General features: G+C 39.9%; 1 protein-coding gene across 1 annotated transcript in view; it reads left to right on the top strand.

Moving 5' to 3' along the window:
* LOC110128796 (atherin-like) overlaps positions 1-18931 on the top strand; it is a 216898-nt gene that overhangs the window by 29345 nt on the left and 168622 nt on the right. Inside the window, exon 3 of the mRNA XM_070480751.1 lies at positions 3304-3432. The gene's annotated coding sequence lies outside the window, so the exon portion shown is untranslated. The remainder of the gene's footprint in view (positions 1-3303; positions 3433-18931) is intronic.

Raw genomic sequence — 18931 nt, 5'->3', positions numbered from 1 at the left:
GGTTGGAATAACTGAAAATGTGGATGGAATAATTTCCACAGGGCTGGGAACAATTTCTAGCCCTGCATTTCCCCATTTCTGCCAGAAGCAGATCCACCCAACCCAGCAGCAGCTTACTCCAAGGTCCTGCTTCCTTAGCTGTGCTGGAAGTCAGGGGCCCTGCACCCTGCCTGCTTCCTCCAACTCAGTTCTGAACCCAGGCATCTGAGGGGCAGAACGCACACCTGGGACTGTGGCTGCAGGGTCATCTGGAAGTGTGGCATGTTATCTTCCAGGGCTTAAGGACACAGGAAGGAGTTCACTGAGCCCAGGGAGTAAAGCTGCAGCATCTAATCCACTGCTCAAAGACTACAAACATTTACTGTTTCTCGATCCTGCCAGACAACTTTCCCACAAGCTCAAAAAGACTCACAAGGGTGAAGGCACTGAACGAGGCTCCTAAAACAGATGCTTTGACGTCTGAGGGGAGAGAAATCTCTGGAAATGAAAGTGAACCCTGAATGATAAGGGGCAGTCTGCCCATCTCCTGGGTGTCCTCTCTGCCTTTCTGTTTTTCTTTGAAGAAGCAGATTCCCATAGACTATGGTTAGACTGCATATATCCCAGCTTGACGAGGGGGCTATTAATGTAAATCAATTCCTCTAACTCCGGGAAACCACTAGACCATTCAGGTATGACCTAAATCAGATCCTTTATAATTATATAGTGGAAGTGACAAATAGATTCAAGGGATTAGATCCAATAGACAGAGTTCCTAAAGAACTATGGACAGAGGTTCGTGACATTGTACAGGAGGCAGTGATCAAGACCATCTCCCCCCAAAAAAACAAATGCAAAAAGGCAAAATGGTGGTCTGAAGAGGCCATACAAATAGCTGAGAAAAGAAGAGAAGCTAAAGGCAAAGGAGAAAAGAAAAGATATACACATCTGAATGCAGAGTTTCAAAGACTAGCACGGAGAGATAAGAAAGCCTTCCTCAGATATCAATGCAAAGAAATAGAGGAAAACAATAGAATGGGAATGACTGGAGATCTCTTCAAGAAAATTAGAGATACCAAGGGAACATTTCATGCAAAGATGGGCACAATAAAGGATAGAAATGGTATGGACCTAACAGAAGCAGAAGATATTAAGAAGAGGTGGCAAGAATACACAGAAGAACTATACAAAAAAGATCTTCATGACCCAGATAACCATGATGTCTCACCTAGAGCGAGACATCCCGGAGTGTGAAGTCAAGCGGGCCTTAGGAAGCATCGCTATGAATAAAGCTAGTGAAAGTGATGAAATTCCAGGTGAGCTATTTCAAATCCTAAAAGATGATCCTGGGAATGTTCTGCACTCAGTATGCCAACAAATATGGAAAATTCAGTAGTGGCCACAGAACTGGAGAAGGTCAGTTTTCATTCCAATCCCAATGAAAGGCAATGCCAAAGAATGTTCAAACTACTGCACAATTGCACTGATCTCATAATGCTAGCAAAGTAATGCTCAAAATCCCCCAAGCTAGGCTTGAACAGTACGTGAACTGAAAACTTTCAGTTGATCAAGCTGGATTTAGAAAAGGCAGAGGAACCAGAGATCAAATTGCCAATGTCTGTTGGATCATAGAAAACACAGGAGAGTTCCAGAAAAGCATCTTATGCTTTATTGACTATGCCAAAGCCTTGGACTGTGTGGATCACAACAAACTGTGGAAAATTCTTAAAGATATGGGAATACGAGACTGCCTTACATGCCTCCTATGAAACCTGTATGCTTGTCAAGAAGCAGCAGTTAGAACTGGACATGGAACAACGAACTGGTTCCAAATTGGGAAAGGAGTATGTGAAGGCTGTATATTGTCACCCTGCTTATTTAACCTCTGTGCAGAGTACATCATGCGAAATGCCAGACTGTATGAAGCACAAGCTGGAATCAAGATTGCCAGGAGAAATATCAATAACCTCAGATATGCAGATGACACCACCCTTATGGCAGAGAGTGAAGAGGAACTAAGAGCTTTCTAATCAAAGTGAGGGCTTCCCTTGTGGCTCAGCTGGTAAAGAATCCACCTGTAATGTGGAAGACCTGGGTTCGATCCCTGGGTTGGGAAGATCCTCTGGAGAAGGGAAAGGCTACCCACTCTAGTATTCTGGCCATGGGGTCACAAAGAGTCGAATGTGACTGAGCAAATTTCACTTTCACTGAAAGTGAAAGAGGAGAGTGAAAAAGCTGGCTTAAAACTCAACATTCAAAAAATGAAAATCATGGCATCTGGTCCCATCACTTCATGGCAAATAGATGGGGAAACAATGGAAACACTGAGAGACTATTTTCTTGGGCTCCAAAATCACTGCAGATCATGACTGCAGCCACAAAATTAAAAGATGCTTACTCCTTGGAAGAAAAGCTGTGACAAACCTAGACGGCATATTAAAAAGCAGAGACATTACTTTGCCAACAAAGTTCCGTCTAGTCAAAGCTATGATTTTTCCAGTGATCATGTATGGACGTGAGAGTTGGACTATGAAGAAAGCTGAGCAGTGAAGAATGGATGCTTTTGAACTGTGGTGTTGGAGAAAACTCTTGAGAGTCCCTTGGACTGCAAGGAGATCCAACTAGTCGATCCTAAAGGAAATCAGTCCTGAATATTCTTTGGAAGGACCTATGCTGAAGCTGAAGCTCCAATAATTTGGTCACCTGATGTGAAGAAGTGACTCATTAGAAAAGACCCTGATGCTGGGAAACATTGAAGGCAGGAGGAAAAAGGGACAAGAGGATGAGATGGTTGGATGGCGTCACTGACTCAATGGACATGAATTTGAGCAAGTCGCGAAAGTTGGTGATGGATAAGGAAGACTGGCGTGCTGCAGTCCATGGGGTTGCAAAGAGTTGGGCACGACTGAGTGAACTGAACTGAACTGAACTGAAATGGGGGACATAAAAAGAAAAACTAGGCCCTCATGTATTGAATATATAGCCCAGGCTGAGCAGTTTGGCTGTTGTTGGAAACTAGTGATTAAATGGGCTTCTCTGGTGACTCAGACAGTAAAGAATCTCTCTTTACTGCGGAGACATGGGTTTGATTCTGGGTTGGGAAGATCCCCTGAAGAAGGTAATGACAGTCCACTCCAGTATTCTTGCCTGGAAAATCCTGTGGACAGAGGAGCCTGATGGGCTACAGTCCCTGGGTCACAAAGAGTTGGACATGACTGAGTGACTAACACTTTCACTTTCAAAATGAATAAAGTACCTGGAAGCCAGTTTTACTTTTATGAATTAATTTTCATTTGCATTTTCCTCTCTTGTCCCACTTTACAGGCTTGTCAGCTTTCCATCTCAGCTGTCCTCTGGTACCTGCAACCCTGTATGTCTTCTAAATAATCACTACCACCTGCTCTAGAAATGGGATCTGAGCTTGGAGCCAGCTGATTTGATTTGAGCTTTAAGGTAAGATTTTTGTTTAAGAACTTTAGTGCCAGAGGTATTAGATGGCATCATTTAGATGCCAGGAAAATAATAACTGTGGTGGAGATGTTTATACAAACAAAGGATGGTGGGAATGAGAAAGACGTAAATTTCCTAATTCCTCAAAGGACTTGATAACTTGACAAGGACTGGGTCTTAGAGCACTGGTAAACTGTTCCACGACAACAGAAAATGGATACAGGGAATTTGTGATACTGTCCTAATGACATCCCATTCTTGTACATATCACATGTACATACATAGAAAAAAAATCTAAAAGAATGGATGATAAATGCTGGAGGTGAGATAGCCAGTGGCTTTTACTTAATTCCTTGTGCTTCCTGGGTTGTTTGAAAAAAATTTAAATGAACATTTATTTAATAATCAGCTGGGGAAGATAAAGATTATAAAAGATAAGAAAGAAAATCATTAGAAAGTATATCCTAAGTGCCACAAAGTAGTGTAGTAGACTGAAATTATGTAAGTGATAAGAATGCATTTTTGAAAGTTGTGTAGTTTCATAAAAATATAATTTAGTATATTTTCCTCAGTCCTTAATCTCTCCTCCTTACTTGGAATTAATAGGCAGATGTTTAGATATGTTTTGATTCAGAATTTTATTTTAAATGAATTTCTATGGCATAATACAGTATCTGTGATAGTCTTACTAAAAGTTATGTATAATGGTCAAATTCTGACAAATTTTGCAATGAGATTTTATTACATTTTCTTAAAAATAGAAAAAGTTCACATTATATACCATTTTGGCCATGACTGTTTGTTTTCAAATAATTTACTGTAAATTATAGTTTACTGTAGTACACTATAGTTTCAAAGAAAATTTATGGAAAATTATAAAGCAACTGCTGAGTCCTTTACAATAAAATCAAGGATAAAAATAAATTTTTTTGTGGGTTGAAAATTTATCAAAAGTTACAGGTAGATCAAAAGTATATTTTGGCAATTGGATGAGTTCAAGTGCACTTTAAAAGTTGTCTAAATTACTACAGGTATGACATGTTTGGTGAAACCCAATCCTAACATCAGTGATCACCTCTTCCTGTTAAAACACAGAAATAATTTATCTGAAAATCATGAATGCTATGCAGAGTTTGGTTTCTTCATAAAGATTCTTTTATAATTTGAGCAAATCCCTCGAAGGCCTAAAATAGAACAGAGAGAAGAATTAATAAAATTAGGATGCCATTTAGGAAAAGTTTGTCATAACTTAAAATTTTAACTAAAAGAGTACATCTTAGGTTCAGATCAGGCAATGAAATGTCAGGATTAACCTCATCTGGGTCTGATACCATTATGTCCACAAATATATGTAGATGGAAGCATATCAGAGTCCCAGGAATTAAAAAAAAATTGTTAATCACACAAAATCATCATTTTCCCTCATAACACAAATTATTTTTTTCATATACTCTCTCACCTTATATATAGTTTTAACTGCCCAAACTCTGCTGCTGCCGCGTCGCTCCAGTCGTGTCCGACGCTGTGCGACCCCATAGAGGGCAGCCCACCAGGCTCCCCGTCCCCGGGATTCTCCAGGCAGAACACTGGAGTGGGCTGCCGTTTCCTTCTCCAGTGCATGAGAGTGAAAAGTGAAAGGGAAGTCACTCAGTTGTGTCTGATTCTTAGCGACCCCATGGACTGCAGGCTACCAGGCTCCTCCGTCCATGGGATTTTCCAGCCAAGAGTACTGGAGTGGGGTGCCATTGCCTTCTCCGGCCCAAATTCTACTCATTTATAAATCATGAAAAGCATATTTGAAAGTGAATGTGTTAGTTGCTCAGTTGTGTCCGACTCTTTGTGACCCCATGGACTGTAGCCTGCCAGGCTGCTCTTGTCCATGGGATTTCCCAGGCAAGAATACTGGAGTGGGTTGTCATTCCCTTCTCCAAGGGACCTTTTCACCCCAGGGATCAAACCCATGTCTCCTGCATTGCAGGCAGATTCTGAACACTTTCACTCATTTATAAGTTATGAAAGGCATATTTAATCATGTGAGAAAGAAAGTAAATCAAGAATATACCCAGAGACAACCCATCTCCAAGGATATGTATACACTGTTCTTACAGTTACTAGATCTCAGTGACTCTTCTGAGTGGCTCTTCTGTGAGTTCCTGACACATTAATCCTTAGGAACTTGCTTTTTTGCTTCATGTTATCTTGATTAAAGCTGGACTTTGTCATTAATCAATGAATCAACTTTAATCAGCTGAGCACAGAAGAATTGATGCTTTTGAACTGTGGTGTTGGAGAAGACTCTTGAGAGTCCCTTGGACTGCAATGAGATCCAACCAGTCCATCCTAAGGAGATCAGTCCTGGGTGTTCATTGGAAGGACTGCTGTTGAAGCTGAAACTCCAATACTTTGGCCACGATGGGAAGAGCTGACTCATTGGAAAAGACCCTGATGCTGGGAAAGATTGAGAGCAGGAGGAGAAGGGGACGACAGAGGATGAGATGGTTGGATGGCATCACTGACTCAATGGATATGGGTTTGGGTGGACTCTGGGAGTTGGTGATGGACAGGGAGACCTGGCGTGCTGCAGTTCATGGGGTGCAAAAAGTCAGACACAACTGAGCGACTGAACTGAACCTCATCATCAATATTATTCTGTTTGACCCTTTCTGATATTTTTTATTTTTTTCCTGCAGAGATAGATAGTAAGGGCTTCATGAATTTTTACTTTCAGTTCAGTTCAGTTGCTCAGTTGTGTCCGACTCTTTGCGACCCCATGAATCGCTGCACGCCAGGCCTCCCTGTCCATCACCAACTCCCGGAGTTTACTCAAACCATGTCCATCGAGTCGGTGATGCCATTCAACCATCTCATCCTCTGTCGTCCCCTTCTCCTCCTGCCCCCTATCCGTCCCAGCATCAGGGTCTTTTCCAATGAGTCAGCTCTTCCCATTGTGGCCAAAGTATTGGAGTTTCATCTTCAGCATCAGTCCTTCCAATGAACACCCAGGACTGATCACCTTTAGGATGGACTGGTTGGATCTCCTTGCAGTCCAAGGGACTCTCAAGAGTCTTCTCCAACATTATAGTCCAAAAGCATCAATTTTTCAGTGCTCAGCTTTCTTCACAGTCCAACTCTAACATCCATACATAACCACTGGAAAAACCATAACCTTGATAAGACGGACCCTTGTTGGCAAAGTAATGTCTTTGCTTTTTAATATGCTATGTAGGTTGGTCATCACTTTCCTTCCAAGGAGTAATTGTTTTTTAATTTCATGGCCACAGTCACCATCTGTAGACTTAAATAGTATGTTTTAGTTTCTATTCAGGAAAAAAAATCCTTCTCTTTTAAATACTAACAGCTTATGCTTACCAAGGGGTAAGGTGGTAGGGATAAATTGGGAGGTTGGGATTGACAAATATACACTGTATAAAATAGATAACTAATAAGGACATACTGTATTCACAGGGAACTCTACTCAATACTCTGTAATGGCCTGTATGGGAAAAGGGTCTAAAAAAGAGTGCATATGTATAAATATATGCAGGTAATGGTGTCTCAAACAGTAAAGAGTCTGCCTGCAGTGTGGGAGATCCAGGTTTGATCTCTGGGTCTGGGAAGATCCTCTGGAGGAGGGAATAGCAACCCACTCCAATATTCTTTTTTTTGTGTGTGTGTGTAATAAAGTTTTATTAAAGTATAAAGGAGATAGAGAAAGCTTCTGACATTGACATCAGAAGTGGGTAGAAAGAGTACTTGCTTGCTAGTGTTAGCGATGGAGTTATATACTCTCCAATGAATCCAAAGAATGTCTGGAGGTTGTAAAGACCTCACCAGACCTACTCCCATAATTTATGTTTTAAGATAACAGAATTAGCCAGAGGGTTTAATCCAGAGACTGTCCTCAGGCAGGATACATTATTGTTATACAATCCTAAGGAATGTAGAGGGAAAAAAAGTAAAAAGTTTGTCCTTTCTTCCTCCTTGCGTATTCCAGACCTCTCTCCTTGGGGACCCCTAGACTTCACTGCAGTACTCTTGCCTGGAAAATCCCATGGACAGAGGAGCCTGGTGGGCTCCAGTCCATGGAGTCACAGAGTCGGACACGACTGAGCGACTGACAATTTTACTCATATATATATAAATGATTCACTTTGCTGTATAGCAGAAACTAATGTAACAGTGTAACTATCAATGATACTACAATTAAAATTTTAAAAACTGATAAAAACCAACAGTTAATTCTCATCAAGCATTCACTATGTGCCAACGATTAATCTAGGTGCTTTATCCATATTGACTCTCTTCATCATCATAGTAACCCTAAGAGGGAGAGATTCCTATTATCTGCATTTTCCAGGTGAGGCTGGGCAAGAACACCTCACCCAACACCACGTATCTGGGCAGGGCTGGAGCTGGGGCTCACTCCCAAGGACTGTGGCTCCAGAGGCTGTGCTCAGCCACTAAGCTAAGATCAGTAGCTGAACTGAAGGACTGTATTTCGTCTACTTTAGACCAGAAGACTAGTTCTGTAACCCAAAATCTATTGTGATCTTAATAATGAGGTAACGTATCTGATAAGAAACATTATGCCTTGTTGGTGGGCAATGATAAATAAACACTTCTCGCCAGTTTTATTAAGATATTAAAGAAAAAGTATAGCTTCTGTTCCTGACTTACCTCTTAAAAGCGTTTTCTTCAATCAGTTTTCTTACATCATGAATGCCCTTAATTTTAACCCACAGAAATATTCCAGTAGTAGGAACATGCCATTCTGCCAAACCTACAAAGGAAAGAACTATTTCCTGGGGCTATTGTTGATGATGTCAACTATATTGCTTTATTGACAAATTACAGTAACTATAATTAGCATTTCCAAAAAAGTCCCTTCGGGGTAGCAGTTTTAAAGCATAATTTTATGAGTCCTGAAAATGGGTGTTATCCATTTTATTTAAAAAAGTGAGGGGACAGTTTGAAAGAGAGAGAGGGGACTTGTGTATATTTAGGCTTTTAGTGGGTCCTCAGGGCCGTGCAGGAACTCCTGTATCATGCCCAGCTCCAGTGCTTAGAGCTGTCCCTCAGACACCGGTGGCTCCTTCAACTCTTTCTAGAGTCTTCTAGTGCTTCAATAAATCCTGTCATTTATATAGTTGTTCAGAAGTCTAATTAATTGAATTTTTATCAGAATGTAATTAATTTGGGGGCTTCCAAGGTGGCGCTAGCGGTAAAGAACCTATCTGCCAATGCAGGAGACAAAAGAGAAGTGGGCTCAATCTCTGAGTCGGGAAGGTCCCATGAGGAAGGGTGCAGACACCCACTCCAGTATTCTTGCCTGGAGAATCCCATGGACAGAGGAGCCTGGCAGACTACAGTTTATAGGGTCACACACAGTTGGCCACAGCTGAGACATGCACAATCATTTATGAAAGGAATACTTAAAATTAAGGAATTCTGGGTGCATCTATAGGCTTTATGTTTCATTGAATGTAAGGATAGAGAAACCAAGAAGGAAGAATAATTGCTTTGATTTTAATTATTACTCTTTAAGAAAAAAAAAACCTGCTGTTGATTAAAACCTTTTTTCAACTTCATTATATTGAGTGATAGAATAGTACTCTTATCAAAAAGGTACTAATTCTGTTTTTACTAAGACTTCATAGGGAGCAAGATTTGATAGAAATAGGGAATAGACACTTTGTATTTACTGTTATTCCTACTACAGGCATTTTTAGTGGTGTAATTAAAGTCATGCAATTCATTTTATTTTCTTCCTTAATAGAAAATTAAATCTAAATCATACTGAAATCAAATTAGCAATATAAAATATTACATGTTAGATAAATGAAGTTAATAATTAAAAGGCAAATCATCTCTAATGAGAAACCCGCCTTAGATTGCACTGTTTTGTCCTTATAGAGTCAGTAAAGCAGTATGTTGTTGACTTCACAATTCTTCTATTTGGAGCAAAATTTTGAAAACCTTTCAATACAGATGTTATTTGGCTTTAAGTAGGTTATTGCTGCTTGATAGATTAACTGATCTTTTTTTTTTTTAAAGTCACAGATTCTTTGCTGCAGTCAGGTATGGTAGAAATGCTAGAATTGTGCCAGGGTTTGTGCTGTTACTTCTGAGGTTATGCATAGGGTAACATTTTCTTGTCAAGAATACTCCTGGACCCTGTTTCCTTCCCCAGGGTTATTAACAATACTCTGTGGTATTACTCACTCATATAAGCACTACTGCTCATCCCAGGACAGGATGTATGTTCTACTCACCACTTAACCACTTGTCTGCAGCTGCCAATAATGCATCCCTCTGCTTCTGGTAGAAATCAGTAACCATAGAGGAAGAAAACAATGAGAAGGCTGTGTTTGCTCCACTGCTTGCAGAAACCAAAAGGCTCTGGGGTCCAGCGGATAAGAATCTATTTTGTATCTTGATGAAAATGTTGAAACTTGATGAGGGAGTAGAGCATATTTGTTTGATTTGTCAGGTAGTAAACTTTGTATCTTGTGTTTTTTACATCATTTTGGAATAATTCAAAACAGAATAACTGAGTGACATCCATTTCTATATAAAGTATGGAACCTAAAATACAATACCTGTCTACATAAGCCAGGAAGTCCTCTTCTCCCCATTGCTGTAGAAGCTGTGATACCAGGAAATAAAAAGAAAGAGACAGTAACAAGGTTCATCCTCTAAAATGTGTTTTTTTTTTTGCCAAAGATAATCACTCTTGACTATGTGCAAACCATCCTAAAAAAGATGCACCAAGCTGCACCAAGTTTTGTAGGGCCAGTGACTTATAACCATATTGGTTAATGATAATGCCAACAATAAAACTAACACATATTTATATGGTCCTTGCTGTGTGCCAAAAACTGCTGTACCATATGAGTATATTAACATTTCAGTCAAGTTGAACTTTGTGGGGCTTCCCAGGTAGCTCAGTGGGTAAAGAATCTGCCTGCGATGCTGAAGATGCAGGAGATGAGGGTTCGATCCCTGGGTCAGGAAGATCCCCTGGAGGAGGGCATGGCAACCCACTCCAGTGTTCTTTTCTCAAGAATCCCATGGACAGAGGAGTCTGGCGGGCTACAGCATGTAGGGTTACAAAGAGTCAGACATGATTAAAGCAACTGAGCAAGCATGCATGGTCTTCGTAATACCCTTATTAGGCAGGTCATTGTTTCCACACTACTGAGGAAGAGATTGAGGCATGAGGTAACTTTCCTAAGGTCACAGCTTACCACACAGCCTGGACTCAAGTCAGACTGTCTAGTCTGAGATCCACCCAATAAATGCTGCCCTAGATGGCCTCTCTAAGTATAAAACACACACAGTCAATGCAGGAAGTTATACAGTATATCCAGAGATTTTTTTTAATCCAGAATGAAAGTTCTAAATGTTATAAATGAATAGTGAAATTTGGTTGATAACATATACAGAAAATAAGGAAAAATTCTCTAACTTAATAAAACATGGGGGCATCTGCACTTTGTGAAATCTATAAGCTTGGCCAAAAAATTTGTTCCAGTCTTTCATGACCTCTTACAGAAAAGCCCGAATAAATATTTTGACCTATCAAATATAATATCAAACAAATGTCCATTCTACATAAATGACCCCTTTTGCCTTCTTATGTAGCAGTTCTGTCATTAAGGTCTGATTCCCAAGGTTGCCTTAGGGATGGGTCCAGTGATTTTTCAAAGCTTGTGAAGAAATTTATACATTCCCTCCAAATAATTTTACCATCTTTTAATTGACATGCATTCCAATCGGTGTCCATAGGGAGATTAGCACACGGGCAATGAAGGTAGACACCTGGCCACTGGCATGTTTGGAACCCTTGCTGTCAGACTCTAGGACAATGAAGCTAACAGTGTGTTACTTCACCAAACCTCTTCCGTCCTGTTGTGTCCAACATAGTTTTTATGGGGTTCCTGGGCTGGATGCCAGAACACAAGATGAATAATATCTTTGACTTTCAAGGGACTTGGTCTCCACTGTGAACAGCTCAGGTCTGTTCAAATCTCTTTTGCCTTTTAGAGCAAACATCTGTGGTATCTGGTCTCTTAATTCAGCCCGTAGGGAACTAGAGTTGCAATCAGTGATTTCTTTCCCTGCCACCTTCCCTCTGTCTTATTTGTCCACATCTGTCTCCTTTATGATCTGATTCAAGAAACTCCTGTTTCCTAAATTGTCACTGTTAGTTGTTAAGTGGTGTCTGACTCTTTGTGACCCTATGAACTGTAGCCTTCCAGGCTCCTCTGTCCATTGAATTCTTCAGGGGAGAATGGGTTGCCATTCCCTTCTCCAGGGGATCTTCCTGACCCAGGGATCAAACCCAGGTCTCCTACCTTGCAGGCAGTTTCTTTACGGTCTGACCGTCTGGGAAAGCCACAGATTGTCCTTACCTGGGTGAGATCGCTAGTGTGCATTGTTGAAACTTCAGTGTGTAGAACAATTCTCTCGATCAAGGGCTTTGGACCAGTTATAAGCCCAATTCTCAACCTGCACAGAGAGAAAAAAGGCACACTACCAATCGTGCATCATCACTTAATACTATGTTACTGATTTCATGGTGAGGAAAGTTGTGACCTGGGGATGAAGGGACCTAGACAGTTAAACCTTCTTGTTAAATGATTTCTTATTTAGAATACACATATGAATGTAATTGTATACTTAAAATGGAATGCATATCTGATCAGGTATTTCTAACAGTACTCTTTTGTACATGTACCCAAAAACCTCAGTAGTCCTCCTATAGCTATTATAGCTTAATGGGCAAAGATTTTCACCCTTGGGGATGGATTGGGATAAAAACCTGTTAATAGTAATAATCAAACTATGTGCTAAGGTGAGTAGAACACAAGCACCTTAAATGAGAAGCACTTTTTATACTAAAAGATGCTGAGGGGCAGCCCCTGTCACCTTTATCTGCAGCCTGAAGGCAGAGCCAGGGCCTTACCCTGAGGACAGGACTTTAGAAAAAGAGTCAGCTCGGATGATACTCCCATCCACATCCATGGAGAGGAATGTTGGTGCCCAGGGCTTGAAATGGAAGATAAATACAGTATTTATTATCTGTTAGAGTCTGTATCCCTCATTTGTGCAGAGTAGGGAGGAAAGGATTTGGAGAACAGAAGCACAAACATTCTTTCCCTTGTCTTCATCTCAGCCCTGTGAAATGGAGTAAGAACCAGATGCATGTACTTCTATTTGTACCTGCCGATCTGCACAGCTTCCCTGCCAAACACACATCTCCCACTTGTTCATGATGCCACTCCTAGGATTTTAGGGAAACCTCACACAAAACCTTCTTGTCCAAAGGGTTGAGATTTAGGACGGACAGATTTAGAAGAAGGATTTAAGAAAAACTAGTTTGGAATAGTTGGAAAGGTAAGAGGCTGTCACCATTCAGGGCTGTTCAGAGAGAGAATGCTGGCCCTTAGAACAACTAGAAACACAAAGAATGTGCAAATGAAGATGAGCCAGGTAGTCAATATGCAATGCTGAAACTTCCAAATTTATTCCAAAGTAAATGCCCACAGGGAAGGGGGCCATGGTTGTGTTTAGGGTGGGTGGCAGGCAGACATGATAGTCAGGTAAATAGATAAAAAGCCAAGAGTTGTGTTTCTTTTCAGTAGATTCGTAGTGGGGACTGAATCCATGTGTCTGTTCTCTGCAGCCCTGAGAGCAATTCTAGTGTTAGAGTTTGAGGAACCGGGCATTGGAGTCTGTACCATTACTGCTGTCTCCTAGGGAACAATGCTTGGGGACAGTGGTGCACATGGACAGTGGGGAAGGATCTAGAAGTCCTTTGTTGTGCAGGTGAGTTCCTTCCCTACGTGACAGGGATGGCAGGCAGGGAGCATGATGCTAGGAACGCCCTCCTCTGCTCACAGTTACATCACTGACTGAGGACAGCCCTCTGCCTTCTCTCTGAACACAGTTCCAAAGTCCTCTAGCCCATCAGCCACCCCTGAGAGACTGAGGCTGACACCCCAGGAGACACCCACTCCACATCCCTGGTACAATGTTTTAAGGAGCTACCATCTGGATTTGGAGTCAAGATGACTCTCACTTTGACGCATGAGTTTTTCCATGTGCTTGCACAGAGAGCCAGGCACTGTTCTAAAGGTAGAAAATTTCTGGAATAAGCGGTAATACCACAGATGAACCTATCAGCAGCCAGGCTAAAATCCAATCAGGTGCATTAACAACACCTCATCTTCTAATTGTGGGCTGAGTTGACACTGTCACTTACCTTGTTGAAGTGCTTAAAATAGTAAGGGTCATTGTCTATAATAAGGAAGTCATATTTTCTTGTGAGCTAATAGAAGGTTAAAGGAGCATATTTATTTTTTAAGAGCTGTCTGAGGTGGAAATCGATTGTAATCACAGTTCTTGGTACTCATTTCTGTGTAGCTTAATAAGTGATCCTTAGGGTAGTGTTTATAGTGACAATTTTTTTTTTCATTTATTTTTATTATTTGGAGGCTAATTACTTTACAATATTGTAGTGGTTTTTGTCATACATTGACATGAATTAGCCATGGATTTACATGTATTCCCCATCCCGATCCCCCCTCCCACCTCCCTCTCCACCCGATCCCTCTGGATCTTCCCAGCGCACCAGGTCCGAGCACCCGTCTCATGCATCCAACCTGGGCTAGTGATCCGCCCCACCCCAGACAACACACATGTTTCGATGCTGTTCTCCTGAAACATCCCACCCTCACCTTCTCCCACAGAGTCCAAAAGTCTGCTCTATACATCTGCGTCTCTCCTTCTGTTCTGCACATAGGGCATTGTCACCATCTTTCTAAATTCCATATGTATGTGTTAGTATACTGTAATGGTCTTTATCTTTCTGGCTTACTTCACTCTGTATAATGGGCTCCAGTTTCATCCATCTCATTAGAACTGATTCAAATGAATTCTTTTTAATGGCTGAGTAATATTCCATGGTGTATATGTACCACAGCTTCCTCATCCATTCGTCTGCTGATGGGCATCTAAGTTGCTTCCATGTCCTGGCTATTACAAACAGTGCTGTGATGAACATTGGGGTGCATGTGTCTCTTTCAGATCTGGTTTCCTCAGTGTGTATGCCCAGAAGTGGGATTGCTGGGTCATATGGCAGTTCTATTTCCAGTTTTTTAAGAAATCTCCACACTATTTTCCATAGCGGCTGTACTAGTTTGCATTCCCACCAACAGTGTAAGAGGGTTCCCTTTTCTCCACACTCTCTCCAGCATTTATTGCTTGTAGACTTTTGAATAGCAGCCATCCTGACTGGCATGTAATGGTACCTCATTGTAGTTTTGATTTGCATTTCTCTGATAATGAGTGATGTTGAGCATCTTTTCATGTGTTTGTTAGCCATCTGTATGTCTTCTTTGGAGAAATGTCTGTTTAGTTCTTTGGCCCATTTTTTGATTGGGTCATTTATTTTTCTGGAGTTGAGCTGGAGGAGTTGCTTGTATATTTTTGAGATTAATCCTTTGTCTGTTGTTTCATTTGCTATTATTTTCTCCCAATCTGAGGGCTGTCTTTTCACCTTGCTTATAGTTTCCTTTGTTGTGCAAAAGCTTTTAAGTTTCATTAGGTCCCATTTGTTTATTTTTGCTTTTGTTTCTAATATTCTGGGATGTGGGTCATAGAGGATCCTGCTGTGATTTATGTCAGAGAGTGTTTTGCCTATGTTCTCCTCTAGGAGTTTTATAATTTCTGGTCTTATGTTTAGATCTTTAATACATTTTGAGTTTATTTTTGTGTATGGTGTTAGAAAGTGTTCTAGTTTCATTCTTTTACAGGTGGTTGACCAGTTTTCCCAGCACCACTTGTTAAAGAGGTTGTCTTTTTTCCATTGTATATCCTTGCCTTCTTTGTTGAAGATAAGGTGACCATAGGTTCGTGGATTTATCTCTGGGCTTTCTATTCTGTTCCATTGATCTATATTTCTGTCTTTGTGCCAGTACCATACTGTCTTGATGACTGTGGCTTTGTAGTATAGTCTGAAGTCAGGCAGGTTGATTCCTCCAGTTCCATTCTTTTTTCTCAAGGTTACTTTGGCTATTCAAGGTTTTTTGTATTTCCATACAAATTGTGAAATTATTTGTTCTAGTTCTGTGAAAAATACCGTTGGTAGCTTGATAGGGATTGCATTGAATCTATAGATTGCTTTGGGTAGTATAGCCATTTTGACAATATTGATTCTTCCAATCCATGAACACGGTATATTTCTCCATCTGTTTGTGTCCTCTTTGATTTCTTTCATCAGTGATTTATAGTTTTCTGTGTATAAGTCTTTTGTTTCTTTAGGTAGATATACTCCTAAGTATTTTATTCTTTTTGTTGCAGTGGTGAATGGTATTGTTTCCTTAATTTCTCTTTCTGTTTTCTCATTGTTACTGTATAGGAATGCAAGAGATTTCTGTGTGTTAATTTTATATCCTGCAACTTTGCTATATTCGTTGATTAGCTCTAGTAATTTTCTGGTAGAGTCTTTAGGGTTTTCTATGTAGAGGATCATGTCATCTGCAAACAGAGTTTCACTTCTTCTTTTCCTATCTGGATTCCTTTTACTTCTTTTTCTGCCCTGATTGCTGTGGCCAACACTTCCAAAACTATGTTGAATAGTAGTGGTGAGAGTGGGCACCCTTGTCTTGTTCCTCATTTCAGGGGAAATGCTTTCAATTTTTCACCATTGAGGGTGATGCTTGCTGTGGGTTTGTCATATATAGCTTTTATTATGTTGAGGTATGTTCCTTCTATTCCTGCTTTCTGGAGAGTTTTAATCATAAATGGATGTTGAATTTTGTCAAAGGCTTTTTCTGCATCTATTGAGATAGTCGTATGGTTTTTATCTTTCAGTTTGTTAATGTAGTGTATTACATTGATTGATTTGCAGATATTAAAGAATCCTTGCATTCCTGGGATAAAGCCCACTTGGTCATGGTGTATGATTTTTTTAATATGTTGCTAGATTCTGTTTGCTAAAATTTTGTTAAGGATTTTTGCATCTATGTTCATCAGTGATATTGGCCTGTAGTTTTCTTTTTTTGTGGCATCTTTGTCTGGTTTTGGAATTAGGGTGATGGTGGCCTCGTAGAATGAGTTTGGAAGTTTACCTTCTTCTGCAATTTTCTGGAAGAGTTTGAGTAAGATAGGTGTTAGCTCTTCTCTAAATTTTTGGTAGAATTCCGCTGTGAAGCCATCTGGTCCTGGGCTTTTGTTTGCTGGAAGATTTCTGATTACAGTTTTGATTTCCTTGCTTGTGATGGGTTTGTTAAGATCTTCTATTTCTTCCTGGTTCAGTTTTGGAAAGTTATACTTTTCTAAGAACTTGTCCATTTCTTCCAAGTTGTCCATTTTATTGGCATAGAGCTGCTGGTAGTAGTCTCTTATGATCCTTTGTATTTCAGTGTTGTCTGTTGTGATCTCTCCATTTTCATTTCTAATTTTGTTAATTTGGTTCTTCTCCCTTTGTTTCTTAATGAGTCTTGCTAATGGTTTGTCAATTTTGTTATTTTTTCAAAAAACCAGCTTTTAGCTTTGTTGATTTTTGCTATGGTCTCTTTAGTTTCTTTTGCATTTATTTCTGCCCTAATTTTTAAGATTTCTTTCCTTCTACTAACCCTGGGGTTCTTCATTTCTTCCTTCTCTAGTTGCTTTAGGTGTAGAGTTAGGTTATTTATTTGACTTTTTTCTTGTTTCTTGAGGTAGGCCTGTAATGCTATGAATCTTCCCCTTAGCACTGTTTTTACAGTGTCCCATAGGTTTTGGGTTGTTGTGTTTTCATTTTCATTCATTTCGATGCATATTTTGATTTCTTTTTTGATTTCTTCTATGATTTGTTGGTTAGCCTCCATATGTTTGAATTTTTAATAATTTTTTTCCTGTAATTGAGATCTAATCTTACTGCACTGTGGTCAGAAAAGATGACTGGAATGATTTCAATTTTTTTGAATTTACCAAGACTAGATTTATGGCCCAGGATGTGATCTATTCTGGAGAAGGTTCCGTGTGCACTTGAGAAAAAGGTGAAGTTGATTGTTTTGGGGTGAAACGTCCTATAGATGTCAATAAGGTCTAGCTGGTCCATTGTGTCCGTTAAAGTTTGTGTTTCCTTGTTCATTTTCTGTTTAGTTGATCTATCCATAGTTGTGAGTGGGGTATTAAAGTCTCCCACTATTATTGTGTTACTATTAATTTCCTCTTTCATACTTGTTAGCGTTTGCCTTACATATTGTGGTTCTCCTATGTTGGGTACATATATATTTATAATTGTTATATCTTCTTCTTGGATTGATCCTTTGATCATTATGTAGTGTCCTTCTTTGTCTCTTTTCACAGCCTTTATTTGAAAGTCTGTTTTATCTGATATGAGTATTTCGACTCCTGCTTTCTTTTGGTCTCCGTTTGCGTGAAATATTTTTTTCCAGCCCTTCACTTTTAGTCTGTATGTGTCCCTTGTTTTGAGGTGGGTCTCTTGTAGACAGCATATATAGGGGTCTTGCTTTTGTATCCATTCAGCCAGCCTTTGTCTTTTGGTTGGGGCATTCACCCCATTTACATTTAAGGTAATTATTGATAGGTATGGTCCCGTTGCCATTTACTTTGTTGTTTGGGGTTCACGGTTATACAACCTTTCTGTGTTTCCTGTCTAGAGAAGATCCTTTAGCATTTGTTGAAGAGCTGGTTTGGTGGTGCTGAATTCTCTCAGCTTTTGCTTCTCTGTAAAGCTTTTGAGTTCTCCTTCATATCTGAATGAGATCCTTGCTGGGTAGAGTAATCTAGGTTGTAGGTTATTCTCTTTCATTACTCTAAGTATGTCCTGCCATTCCCTTCTGGCCTGAAGGGTTTCTATTGATAGATCAGCTGTTATCCTTATGGGAATCCCTTTTTGTGTTATTTGTTGTTTCTCCCTTGCTGCTTTTAATATTTGTTCTTTGTGTTTGATCTTTGTTAATTTGATTAATATGTGTCTTGGGATGTTTTGCCTTGGGTTTATCCTGTTTGTGACTCTCTGGGTTTCTTGGACTTGGGTGGCTATTTCCTTCCCCATTTTAGGGAAGTTTTCAGCTATTATCTCCTCGAGTATTTTCTCATGGCCTTTCTTTTTGTCTTCTTCTTCTGGGACTCCTATGATTCGAATGTTGGGGCATTTCACATTGTCCCAGAGATCCCTGAGGTTGTCCTCATTTCTTTTGATTCTTTTTTCCTCTCTGCTTCATTTATTTCCACCATTTTATCTTCTACCTCACTTATCCTATCTTCTGTCTCCGTTATTCTACTCATGGTTCCCTCCAGAGTGTTTTTGATCTCATTTATTGCATTATTCATTTTTAATTGACTCTTTTTTATTTCTTATAGGTTCTTGTTAAACATTTCTTGCATCTTCTCAATCTTTGTCTCCAGGCTATTTATTTGTAACTCCATTTTGTTTTCAAGATTTTGGATCATTTTTATTATCATTATTCTAAATTCTTTTTCA

This window comes from Odocoileus virginianus, chromosome 18, assembly GCF_023699985.2.
Source record: "Odocoileus virginianus isolate 20LAN1187 ecotype Illinois chromosome 18, Ovbor_1.2, whole genome shotgun sequence".
Taxonomy (NCBI): Eukaryota; Metazoa; Chordata; class Mammalia; order Artiodactyla; family Cervidae; genus Odocoileus; species Odocoileus virginianus.
Note: the sequence above shows the minus strand (reverse complement) of the source record. Positions and strands in the feature narration are given on the sequence as shown.